The sequence below is a fragment of the Podarcis muralis genome, chromosome 12 (assembly GCF_964188315.1).
Source record: "Podarcis muralis chromosome 12, rPodMur119.hap1.1, whole genome shotgun sequence".
Lineage (NCBI taxonomy): Eukaryota > Metazoa > Chordata > Lepidosauria > Squamata > Lacertidae > Podarcis > Podarcis muralis.
The window spans coordinates 37,683,739-37,697,395 of record NC_135666.1 but is presented as its reverse complement, the minus strand read 5'-3'; positions in this window follow the sequence as shown (position 1 = coordinate 37,697,395).

Genomic DNA, 13,657 nt, shown 5'->3' with positions numbered 1-13,657 from the left:
CGCCATTTTGCCTCGCCAAAAGTCCCCATATCATTGTCGTGTGCTGTTGAACCAATCACGCAACATTCATTCCCTACTACTAAATCTACAACACTTAAAATATAAATCTGGGGACAACTGCATCAGGACCCTATTACATGAGCGATGTTCTTTTGCCTTTCAGTTCTATAAGTAATATCAGCAGCAAATGGTTTCTCGAGAACCAATGGTGCAAATTGTGCTAAATCGGAATGCATGTGTGCTCATCTGCACATCAGGAGTGGGTGGGTTACATGTGTGAATGCTCCCCGCATCAAAAGCCCCTCAGTTGTGAGAAAGCTAGGATGCTAGTGTGTTAGCTTGAACGAAGCCCTGACTTATATTAAGAACTAGCTGTAAGAAGACTGTTCATTGCTTTTCTTTCATTGTAAACAGTAATAAGTCAAACTCAACATGTGCAGAAAATCACACCTGCTTGTTCCAGGTTTGGTTCTTGTTTCACCTCTGCTGCCTCATTCACACTAGGCCCCCTGTACTAACACAGGCCCAACTTTTCATGTGTTCCCTGCTGAAGGCAATGACAACTTTCACATTTTATTAAGAAAACCAAATTAGAAGTTTTATAATGGTCCTTTCATACTTTTAACGTTACCCATTTATTGCAGCATTTAACGTTCATTGCCCAGGCCAGTCTTGTATTCCTTTTTTGCCAGGTCTTAACAACAAAACACCCCTGTTAATTGAACTGTATCACTCCTCTTTCTAATTTTCTTCTGCAACACAAGTGTGATTTTTGTCTTTATTTACCCACCAATTAAACAGCACTTGACTCTGTAAGCACATTTACTGGGAGGCGAGCTATCAAAAATGGTAACTCGCTAGTCCCTTCCTTTCCACATGATGTATAATTCCCTTTATGCCCTTCGTAGTAAAAGTATATTTATAGCATATGTATGGCTATTCTACAGGGAAGCATCAGGCATTAAATGATCTTAGGTTTGGTGGGCTGGTCCAACACAAAGAGTTGCAGTCAGGAAAACAGGTACCTTGTTCACTGTTTTCAAACTGGTCTGAATGGAGTGTTGGGCTGAGATTTTGGTGAAACCTGGATTCAAGACTCAACATAAAACTTTGGGTGCATCATCTCAGAGGCAGATTTAAGGGAGCACAACTGGTTTGCCCACACAATCTTGCATTTCCTTTCTCCCCTTTAGACAAGGGGTGGGAAATGTGATATTTGACCTTAAAATATAGAATTGTGTGCTGAACATGTTTACTAAATTTCACATCCATTTTTATCAAAGTTCAGAATACAGAATGCTAAATGGGCTTATTAAACCAAAGGTCCTGGCCAACAAATGATTGCTTTCCTTTGCGTTCCTCTTAAAATCAGTCACTGTCAAGTTGATTCCCCCCCCCCCCAAGCTCTTAGTAGCTTGTGTTGGAGCAAACATTTGCATAAGTGTTATCTCAGTGCCCATAACTTTGCGATAATTGGTTGCCGGTGATTAAAATGATTAAGTGAATGTAATTTATATGATTAACCAATTAAACCATTCTTCAGTGACATTGGCCTAGATAGGCTCTGGGAAAGGAAGCCAGTTTCCCATCATGCACAGCAACAATATCGTGTTAAGAATATCTCTTTAAAATTTAAACACTTTCAGGAGATCTTGCCAACAAGATCTTGAAAGGTACTTTAATCACCCTGTACCACTTGCAAAGCACAGCCTCTCTTGTAAGGCGAACAAGGCACATGAATTATTAAAGCCACAATGAAAGAGAGAGAGAGAGAGAGCACAATAGAGCTTTAGAAGGAGGAAATCTACCTGGCTTCATCAAAGCAATGTCACTTTGCACCATTTGTGAATGTGGCCCTTCCTCCTCCGCAAAGAGCAGCATTTATGGTCACCATCAGTGTGACTTAAATGTAGAAGAATGTCATGGTTTGCACCTTTATTGGGGGGGCTGGGGGATTGGGAGAAATCTAGATGACTTTGTAATGGCTTACATTAGGACTAAATTTTCCGACTGGGAATACCTCCTGGTTTAATGGAGTTCTGGCTTTTGAAAGAACTAGGCAGGTGGGCAGGAAGTGGCAATGAAGCATCTTTTGTCAGCCTCCTGCAAGGTAAACCAAAGGGGCAATTGGCTGTGTTAGACCTCCCCACTCCACCCCCTGCTCTCTCTGTGTGACTCACTATTGTGAAAGTAAGGAACTGCTATGGCTTCCAGCACCCCTCCCATCCCAGTGCAGCCAGGCAAACAATTTAATTCCTGCATCCCCGAGGCGAAACCCATCACCATCCACATTTATTTTAGATTCAGCTGCCTGTGACCTGCAGTTTTTATTCAATCAGGCTGTGCTGTATCATGTCTGGTGGCACAAACATATTGATCTTTTAAGAGTCAGACACACTTTGGATTCACTCTGCCCTTCACTCCACCATAAACTGTACATTGCTTTCTAAGCTTCACATCTTTCTCAGCTGGTTATTCAATGTCACCTTGATGAAGATCTTTAGGATGCAACCCAGATGCACATTTTTCTGGGATTAGAATGGCACTTACTTTTGAGTAAGCATGCATAAGGTTGCAGTGCTTAACTCTCATTTGAGATTTTATTTAATTTATGGATTGTTACATTACATATGATTCAGTCTTTTATATACCATCTTTACTCCAAGGAGCTCAAGGTGGTATACAGTGGTACCTTGGTTCTCAAACGTAATCCGTTCCGGAAGTCCATTCGGCTTCTGAAATGTTCTAAAACCAAGGTGCAGCTTCTGATTGGCTGCAGGAGACTACTGCGTCAGACGTTCGGCTTCCAAAAAATGTTCAAAAACCAGAACACTTACTTCTGGATTTTCGGCGTTCGGGAGCCGATTTGGTCGTCAACTAAGCCGTTCGAGAACCAAGGTTCCAGTGTACATGGTTTTCTCCTTCCATAGTTTATCCTCACAAAAACCTCTGAGGTGGAGCATAAGACTATAAGAAGACCAAATCAACGGCCCTTCTGGTCCTGCATCTTGTTGTCACGGTGGCAAATTAGATCGCCATGGGAGGCCCACAAGCCAAACCTGATCTCCCCACTTGTGATTTCCAGCATCTGGTATTCAGACACTTATTGTCTCCAACAGTGGAAGAAGAACATAGCTATCATGACTATGTCCTGTACCCCCAGCCTACCCAGCAGCAAGTCCCATTGACTATACAGTATGTCAAGTCCAAAGTTCAACAGTCCTGGGGTCAAACCACAGAAGCAAAGTCCAAAGCCCAGCAGTCAGGAAACACAGTACAGTGGTAACCTGGGTTGCATACGCTTCAGGTTACATACGCGTCAGGTTACACACTCCGCTAACCCAGAAATAGTGCTTCAGGTTAAGATCTTTGCTTCAGGATAAGTAGAGAAATCGGGCTCCGGCAGCGCGGCAGCAGCAGGAGGCCCCATTAGCTAAAGTGGTGCTTCAGGTTAAGAACAGTTTCAGGTTAAGAACTGACCTCCGGAACGAATTAAGCACTTAACCTGAGGTACCACTGTAAGTTAGCAAAAATGTACAGAACAAGAACAAATAGGTGCTGAAAATGTAAAGAAAAAGAAGGTACCTTTTATCATATGTGGTGGTTGTGTAACGTAATATAAGCTTTCTGGGAGATGATATATAATGAAATGAAAAAATTGTTTAAAATAACCTTTGTTTTTAAAAAGTGCCTACAAGAATGGCAAGTCAAGCTGATGAACTATGCTGAAATGGCAAAGCTGGCTAGAAAACACAGGAACCTAGAAGACTTTTAAAAAGAATGGGAAAATTTTATAAGTTATTTAGGAGAGCACTGCAAGCAGATGGAAACATTAGCAGGATTTTAATCTTGCTTGTAATGTAACAAATACTATGGATAATATGGATTGATACAAAATATAGATTATGGAATAATACGCAGTTATAAAAGTTGAGAATAAGACCCCATGGAGGGGGTGGGGGGGAGTTGTGAGATTCAGAGTAATCTCTATATATGGAGATGCATTTGGTTTGTTATAATTTTGTATCCGTAATATAAAGAAATAAAATATTTCACACACACACAGAGGAAACTCAATCCAGAGTCAAACCCAAAGCAGTCGTGGAGCATTCAAGCCAAGGTCCCTTAACATGGGCAGTTGAGCAGAGACAGCACCTCAGCTTTTACACCTTGCATGTTGACTGTAGCATCTGGGCTTGACAGGGCATGTCAAGGGCATGTTCTGAGGTGAGGGTCACATGCCCTGAGGAATCAAACACCTCCTCCCTGAGTTAACAAGCCCCACCTATGTTGTGGGTCCTTGCCTGCTTCAGCCTCCCAGAGCGTACATCCCACTGCTCCCTACGCCTCAGAACCTGCTTTGTTCATGGAGCCAGGGGCCCCTATGGCTCTGATGGGGGTCCTGGTCTTCTGGTCCCTGCACACTGACCCCCATCCCCTCATCGTCCTCTGCCATCCTGTGTGTCCTTCCACAACCCCAACCTCTCCTTTCCCATCCCCAGCTTGCCCCAGTGGGTCCCAGTCACGGTTGAACCCCTCAGCAGAAGGATCCTCTTTCTCTTCCCTGTTGTCCTGCCAGTTCATGTCAGGCTAGTAGTCACTCTCTCATCCCTTTTTAAAGCCGTCCAAGATGGCGGCCATACCTCAGGCCTTTGTGATTTTTTAAATTAATTTTTTAAAAAAATAAACTCTGGGACTGACCAAATGCTGAAATCTGTGCTCAGTACCAAAATCTGGTTTTGTTGTGCTTCTCCATAACAGTGGACCACACACACTACTGCATATTGCCCCACTTAATATTTGATGCAGTGTTGATCTGAATGTTCTCCAGAACTGGATTACATGTAGCACAGGTGGCCAGCCTCTGGCCTTACAGATGTTGCTGTACTACAACCCCTATCATCATTGGCCCTGCTGGCTGGGGCTAATGAGAACTGGAGTCCTACAGTATCTGGAGGTCCACAGGTTGCATAGCTAGTTTATTTTGTGCATTTTTATTCCTTTAAAGCATTCCTTCCATGCCCTTCATAATAATAATGTAATACTAATAATTTTATTATTTATATACCATCCATCTGGCTGGGTTGCCCCAGCCACTCTGGGTGGCTTCTGACACATATAAAAGCATAATAAAACATTAAACATTAAAAAATAATTTCCCGGGGTGGTGTAAAAAAAGTTCGTTCTTTAGCAAAAACATTTCCCCTCCCTCACTGAAACCTGTTACTTAATACCAAGGGAGGGGGAAACTCTCCTACCTAATTTTCTGACAGGTTTTTAAAAGGGTTGTTAAAAAAAAACCCAGTAAAGTTTTAAAACTTGTTTTTTAAGTATCTGTCTAAAATGAAGTCCAGCTGGCCTAAAGAATCAATGAAACAGCATTACTTAGAAGTGCTGAATTCAGGCTATCCTCCTGACTAATCTATATTTCAAAAATGAGATTGAACTCTTCAATGATCTTTCCATAGATTTGATCTGATCCCGGCAGTTTTAAGGATACAACAACAACAAAAAACCTCACAGGGAGGAGGGAATCCTGCTGCAGTAATGTAGACACTGTCTTCTTTCTCTGGCCTTCTGATTAGTCCAATAAAAGTGGACAGGAATGCTCTTAAAACCCGTTATTGGTTACAAGTCATGAGATGGAACATCTAGCCCTGATTTAACATTGTATGTATTCTCTCTATTGAGAGGCAGCTACATGCTCATCAATCTCTCTTTGAATTTATTTGTTCCTAATTTACCACAGGGACGCGGGTGGCGCTGTGGGTTAAACCACAGAGCCTAGGGCTTGCCGATCAGAAGGTCGGCGGTTAGAATCCCCGCAACGGGGTGAGCTCCCGTTGCTCGGTCCCTGCTCCTGCCAACCTAGCAGTTCTAAAGCATGTCAAAGTGCAAGTAGATAAATAGGTACCACTCTGGCAGGAAGGTAAACGGCATTTCCGTGTGCTGGTCTGGTTCGCCAGAAGCAGCTTAGTCATGCTGGCCACATGACTCGGAAGCTGTATGCCGGCTCTCTCGGCCAATAAAGCGAGATGAGCGCCGCAACCCCAGAGTCGGTCACGACTGGACCTAATGGTCAGGGTTCCCTTTACCTTTACTTTAATTTACCACAAGGCAAGTACAAGAATTAAGAAATCAACAAAGTGTTTGTGCTCCCTCCTGCCCTAGTATGATTTAAATATTAGAAACTATGGGAAAGGACCATAGGTCAGTGGTAGAGCATTATTTGCATCAGAAGGTTCCCCGGCCATCAGGCTTCAGTGAGTTCTGATCCTTCCCCCTCATGGCAGACAGTCAAGGAAGTAGAAAAGGAAGCTCTTACCGAGTATTCAGTAATTCACAGCGAGAGGCTCATGTACGCTGCTTCTTAGATTAATTGTGTTGCTCCAACTGAGCTCCCCACACTCCTTTCCTAGCAATAGCACTTCCCCTTACGGTGGCTGCCAGGAGCTAATTGTCTCTAAGTCCTTTGCTCTCCCACTTTCAATGCACGCTGTGTTCTGAGAGAAGGGGGTGTCAGAAATGATCTCCAGTGATAACGTGTCAGCTGACTGCTCTGTCTCTGTCTTCCCCTTCTCTTCTCCCAACTCTTCTTTTCACCTGTCTCTGAGCTGTGACCTTCCTCAAACCCCTGCTGTAATTCAATACTGCCTTCCTCTTCTCTGGAAGGTTCAGGAGGAGGGGGTTGGTCTCCACCATTCTTCCTCAGTCTCGTCCCCCTCAGTCCAGTCCCTGACGCTGGCATCTCCAGGTAGAGCTCCTAAAGACTCCTAACTGGAAACCTGGAGAATCACTGCCAAGCAGGTGGTAAGATAGATGATGCCATGAATTTTGTACGTACATATTATCTATTTGCTTTAAACTATCAAATAAGATGTTATTTTCTGAGATTATAAATCTGTCTGATTCCTATTCATCCATGTTGCCATGCTGATTGCCGTTAATTGCATTTCAATCGCTTAATTATTTGTGTCAGTTCTCATATTGGCTATTCCGTTATTTATCCTAACAGAACTATCAGGCTAAGAAGTCTACAGTTTTGTACATTAATTGTATTTTTCTGTTCAAATATTGCTATTGCATCAGTTCTTTTACCAGATTTTCTATGGCTATCAAAATCCATGCACATCTTGCTAACTGAAACATGCAAGTCTTGGATTCATAGCCCCCAATATGATGCTCCAATGTGAATAATTTCGAAGTGTAGCATATGGATTTTTGTAACCAGATGCTGTTTAGGCTGATGGCCTGCTATACGTAAATATACATATTGGCCACAAATCCTTTTTCCAGCATATGTCTTGGCTCTGATTCTCTAAATTATGTAAGCACAAAAGTGATTTAAGACACATGCTTAAATCATGAAGTATATAGATACAGAATGAAATATTGCTCAGCTACTCTTGTTTAATTTATTTTTCAGCAGACTCATTTCTATAAACTATTGCCCTTTATATACCGGCCTGTGAAACTTGGTTGAAGCTATGGTCTAAAAATATAATAAATAGTAAAATTGTTGTTGTTGTTGCATAATGTATATGTAGCCAAGCTGTGAGTGTGAACCACCTGGACTATGCATCTGCAACCAAAGATTCAGGAGCCATTACCACTGCATGGCAGATATAGCGACAAAACACAGTATCTCCCAGTGTGGCTAAGCACGTTTCGCATGATCATGTATACAGCGAACATGTCTGGGGGTGTGCGGGTGGAAGAGTGGGTCGCAAGCCTTGCCCCTGTCCTACACAGGCTCAGTAGACTGCATCATGTGCAAAGTGCATGCATTTAGGTGTTGTATGCACCACCAATAACTAGACATACTGTTTGTATGCCTGTAGGACTCATGCAGTCTACTGAGCATGTGTGTGTTAGGGAGGCAGGGCTTGCCATTATAATTCCACTCCCTCTGCCATATATAGTAATTTTGTAAGAAGTGTTTCAGACCTCTTTGCATAGGAGAGCATTGCCCACCCCTCTCTTTGCATGAGAAAGAGAACAGAGGCGAGGGGAAGCAAACTATCTGCAACATCTCACCCTTTTCTTTGAACTGGATATTAAATCAAACCACTGACTTGCAGTGCGGCTTGCATGGATGTGCTTGGCACCATTACTAGAACAATTGTAGAAGATTCAGGAGTCCGTATTAGCAAACAATGATATTACCTATCTTTGCTCAGTTCAGCCTCAGAGTTCACGTTTCAGTTACAGAGCTTGGGATGCAGTTAACAAACCTTCTGCCACAACACACCCTCCGCACACCCACTGCTTGAGTGGATTGGAAGCATGTTTTCTCTAATAAGGTGCTTTAACTGTGTGTATAGCCAGCTTGCTACTTATTCATAATGTCTGAAGCATTCCAGGAAGTCCAGGAAGGCTCCTGTCTATTGTCTATGCATTTTGGGAATCCTTCATCTAATCCTTAACTGCTCAGTCTCCATCCCTAAACTTTTTATTATTATATTTTTTTATTAGTTTTCATTTATAACAGTCCAATAAAAGCCACATTAATACAATGCCAAATTATAATTCAATTTAAAAATCCAGTTATCCAATTCCAAATTAAACAATTTTAGATGACTTCCCATGTTCTGGATTTCTCCATCCCTAAACCTGCCTGCCTTCTGAAAATTCCTGAGAAATACCATAGGGGCTTGTTGTTTAAAGCGATATGGTGTTATTTGGATGCCATTTGTGACCTTTGCAAAACAGAAGTCAAGCCAAGGTTCATGATTCACAGAAGTTCAGGTAATGTGACTCAAAAGAACAACATGGTAACTTAAGTTCGCTGAAGGTGGTGGGGAGATGACAACATACCTATCACTTGGTGGCTTCCCTCCAAGGACTGACAAGAGCTTTGTGAACGAGAACATCAGGAAACATTAACGCTCATCCTCACATGCTATCAGCCCCATTCTGCTTGGAGGACGCTGTTTACAATGGAAAAAACATGTCATGCTGATTGCTTTCGCACAATTAGCATTGCATCCAGTTCGAAAGCACACCAGTGCAAACAGATAAACAGGTACTGCTATGGTGGGAAGGTAAATGGCGTTTCCGTGCACTCTGGTTTCCGTATGGTGTTCCATTGTACCAGAAGCAGTTTAGTCCTGCTGGCCACATGACCCGGAAAGCTGTCTGTGGACGAACGCCGGCTCCCTCGGCCTGAAAGTGAGATGAGTGCTGCAACCCCATATTCGCCTTTGACTGGCCTTAACCGTCCAGGGGTCCTTTACCTTTACCCTTTTTTTTTTAACCTCTTAAAACAAACCCCCAGCAACTGTTGCAACTGTTCCAACAGCAAGAAATAAACCTACCTTTAAACTGCCACAAATATGACACCTACTTAGGAACTCTCCAGAGAACCTGCAGACTGTCGCTAGGTCCACAGCAATATAGACTTTGTTGCCATAAGATTAATATCCAAGCGATTCCTGCTGCTGTGCCTCTCTCCGCAATTATGTTTACATGTATGCATATGGGGGAATGGATGGAAATAATGTGTGGCGTCTTATTGGCTCCTCAGCCGTGTCAGTTTTAAAAGATGAGCGCTCTATGAGCTTGTGACTTCCTTGTGCTGTTTATACATTATCCTGACTGTGCACCAACCAACTTATGTGCAACAGTACTTCATTATTTTAATTAAGCTTATTGCAAGAGTAATCATCATTGCCATCAGTATCAATCATCAGCAATATTTCCGATGATGGCTGTAAGTGATGAAGGTCCTAGCTGACAATAAATGATAACACTGCCGTCTTAAGCTGACACTTCATTGGACTTTGCAGCGATGCTCTAAATACTCCTGGGCTTGCTACATAAAGAACTATTTATCTATGACAAAAGCTGGGTCTACAGCATATTTGTTTTTTAGGTTTTTTTGCTTCCCAAATGGATACATCCGTAACGCTTGCAAATTTTATTCTTTCGCTGGTGGCAGTCACTGGGTCTGAAGCACCACTGAAAGCAAACGAGAGTGCTGTAAGCCTTGGGCTGCAAAGTAACAACAACAACAAAACTCATTGCCTAAATATATATTAATTGAGTTGCAGCCTTCTCTTCTGAAAGGAAAAGGGACTGAAGCTCTGTGGATTGCAAAGATGCAATTTTCCAACCACCAATTAAAAAAAGGAGTAGGGGGAAACAGCCAAAGGGAAGATAATGATGTTACACGTTTTAAATGAACAGGTCTTCCTTTGAAAAGGCAACTTCTCCAAAATGTAAATAAGCTCTTTTGAATTTAAAGCTTGTGGCTGTTTATTTCATTGTTGTTACATTTCAATGGTTGAAGTGATTCCTAATTCAACCGCATTTGTTCTACAGATATTCTTAATTGGGAAAGGGAGCCCCTGGCGCTTCACAAATCACATTTCATTTATGAGATGGCTGGAAGGAGAATTCTTATCCGTGCACCCTTAACGGTCTATAGACTGCACACTTTTATTACTGCTTACTAGTTATCTATCCCCAAACCAAACCTCATTTACTTGAAGGATTGTCTTACCTCCTTTATGCTCATTCAACCACTTCAATCTGCAGAACTCACAAATGCCAATTAATATCAGTTCAGTTGTAAGTAATCAGTCTAGTAGCACGGTGGCACGTACACACTGGAACTCCCTGCCTATTGACATTAAGTAGGTGCTTTTGCTGTACTGGTTTTGGCACCTGCTAACAATGTCTTCTTTGTTTTGGCGTGCCTACCCAGATATGCAAAGCTGACAAGTATTTTCATACGTAATTTTACTGTATTTTACAATGCACATTTTTTAAAAAAACTGTTGGTTTTATTTATACATTTTGAGGGGAAATAGGCAACCTTCTGGCCTTTATCCATAATTGTAGTGTACATTTTATATTTTATGTAAGCATCTTAGAGGTTTTTGCTATTAAGTGGTATACAAATAATAAGAAAATGGATTTTTAGTTGAGTGGGAAGATCAAAGGTGTGACAGTGCTTGTTTTCAGAGAACTTGATCCTTGTCCATGTCTTCAATCAAGTGTGGGGAACATTTGGTCCTTAAGATGTTTGGTGAACGACAACTCCCATCACCCCTGGCCCCTGGCCATGCTTGCTGGGTCTGGTGGAAGTTGTAGTTCACCAACATCTAGTGTGCTAAAGCTTCCCTACGCCTACCTTAAACCTTGGGCAAGACAATGAGCAAATGCAAAGAACCATTTTATGAAGAAGGAAGATGCTAGGATGTTCATATAACTACTGGAAATCTGACCAAGAGGTGATGTCATCCCCGCCACATCCTTGGTCAGTTGCAGAAAAGTGGTAAAATACTTCTCAGCATTTGAAGGATAATATGGACAAGACAACTGATTTATCAAGAGATGATTACAAGACGTTGCAATTCAGGGAAAGGTTGTCAGTGTTCATCAGCATGCAATAAATGAAATGTGATTTCTAAAATCATACGTCAAAGAGTTTCCTTTCTTAAGGTTGTGGTGAAAGTGAGCATGAATAAAACAGGTATAGAGCAGAAATGTTATGGTGTGAGGGTGTCCTCCTCTGCAGAGGCCAGTGCTCTGTTTGAAGGGATCCACTGTTTGCAAAGCAGTCTAGTCCAAATTCAGTCTAACAATAGATAATAGTAAAGCACTATAAGAAAGGGGGGCTGGGATTTCGAAGCTGCCTATTAGTGAGCACTTGGATAACAGACTGAGCAGGCACTCAGGTCTCCAGGTCACAGTCCTCCCCAGTACATTGAAATGCACTGCATTCTACTTAAATTATAACCATTATTTTTAAATTTACATCCCTAATTACCATCTCTCTCTCTCTCTCTCTCTCTCTCTCTCTCTCTCTCTCTCTCTCTCTGTGTGTGTGTGTGTGTGTGTGTGTGTATCAATACAGAATTGCACTACTTGGCCTTGCATCTAAAATGGCAACTAATTTTCTCTTGGACAAAGAATCTACAGATTATTGATTGACATTATTAATATACTTAAAGAAATACAGAGCAGCTGAAAAGACATTAAGAGCAATTGTATGGACCTGTTAAACTGGCAGCTATCATCTATCTATCATCTATCTATCTGTCTATCATCTGTCTATATCCTGCCCTTCATCACACAAGCTACAGAAATTTAAAGCACAATAAAAAATAAAAGGGTCCATAAAATATATTTTTTAATCTCCACCTTTTAACACAGCCAAGTACATCTTGGGCACATAGCTGCCTGCCCAGAAGCCCTGGCAAAAGAGGAGAGTCTTCAGCTGTTGCCATAAAAGTACCAAAGTTGGTGCCAGCCAAAGTTCAAAGTGATGGATGTTTGATAAACAGATTGGTGTTACAGTACTGAGAAGACCTTATCTTCAGCAACAATGGCACTGCCAGAGTGGCCTCCCCTGCTGACCTCAAACCTTGGGCAAAATTATATGGAGAGAGATGCCATTCCTAAAGAAAGCCCACTCTGAGACCCTCAGCACCCACCCTGTCCTTGACCGGCTTTGTCTGTTCACTCAAACCTCCTGCTTCTATCACCTCTCAGCTTGTCCCTTCCACAGACTGGTCCTCAGTGCCCCACCTCCACTGTCCTGGGTCTTCTTCCTCTGTGTCATCCCTGGAGAGGTTCTTGGACTGGCATCTCCCACCACTCTTCTTATCCAGCACAGTCCCAGACAAGGAGTCACAGTGCTCTGGCAGGGTCCTAGAGCCCTCCCACATCCTTGGCAAAGCCCAGTAAGCACTTGCCCGGTTTTGGGAAAGAGTAAGAACTCTTGGACCCTGTTAGAGCCCTCATGCCTCCTTCCCAAAGCTGAGCAAGTGCTTACCAGGGTTTGAGAAGGTGTCCTCCTCAGCTGCATGCCCATTGTGGCTGCACTACTCGTGCTGCCCTAAATCTGCCTCTGACTTCAACTCCCATCAGCCCTAACCAGCATGGCCAGTGTTCAAGGATGCTGGGAGTTGGAGTCCAGCAGCTTCTGAAGGACCTCAAGTTTCCTGTCTCGGCCCTGTATGAAACTGTGGCAGTGTGTGGGAATCATAGGAAATTTTGTACTTATGGCTCTGGATGTCCTGAGTAAGGACACCTGGAAACTCAGGTGCTTCAGAACTAAGTACAATGTGTTTGTGGAATGGTCTGAAAAATTTCCAAGCAAACACAACAACAAGATAACTCTTTTTGAAGGACATCTTAAGGAACTTCAGAGCAAGAAAATATAGCTTTCTTGGAGTCTGTGTTTTATGGGTTTAAAATACTGCAAGATCGCTTTGAGATGACACAGGACTCTTCTTTGGACTTATCTCTGACATGATTTATTTTAAAAGGAAAAGCAGACCAACACTGTATTGTTACACGTTTTTGCCTAATCACACCTGCCAGTATTCAGAACAAAGAAGCAGAAAATTAGTTCATGTTAATTAATTAGATTAGTCAGGAAATTAGTTAAAGCTACTGTTAATTAGATTATAAATATGTCTTGAAGGTGAAATTACAAAACCACCTCCAGAGACAAAGCAATGAATAAGAAATATAGTTTCTCTTTGGAATTACAACATCAGGACTAAGGCAAGGCCATTATCTATCGTATCATTTGAGCTTCACAATCCTCTTGGCGAATGTAAACCATAGTTCAACACACACACACAACGAGTTAACTTCATTGCTGGGGATTTAACTTTTGCGTAAGCTATTTTATCTTCTC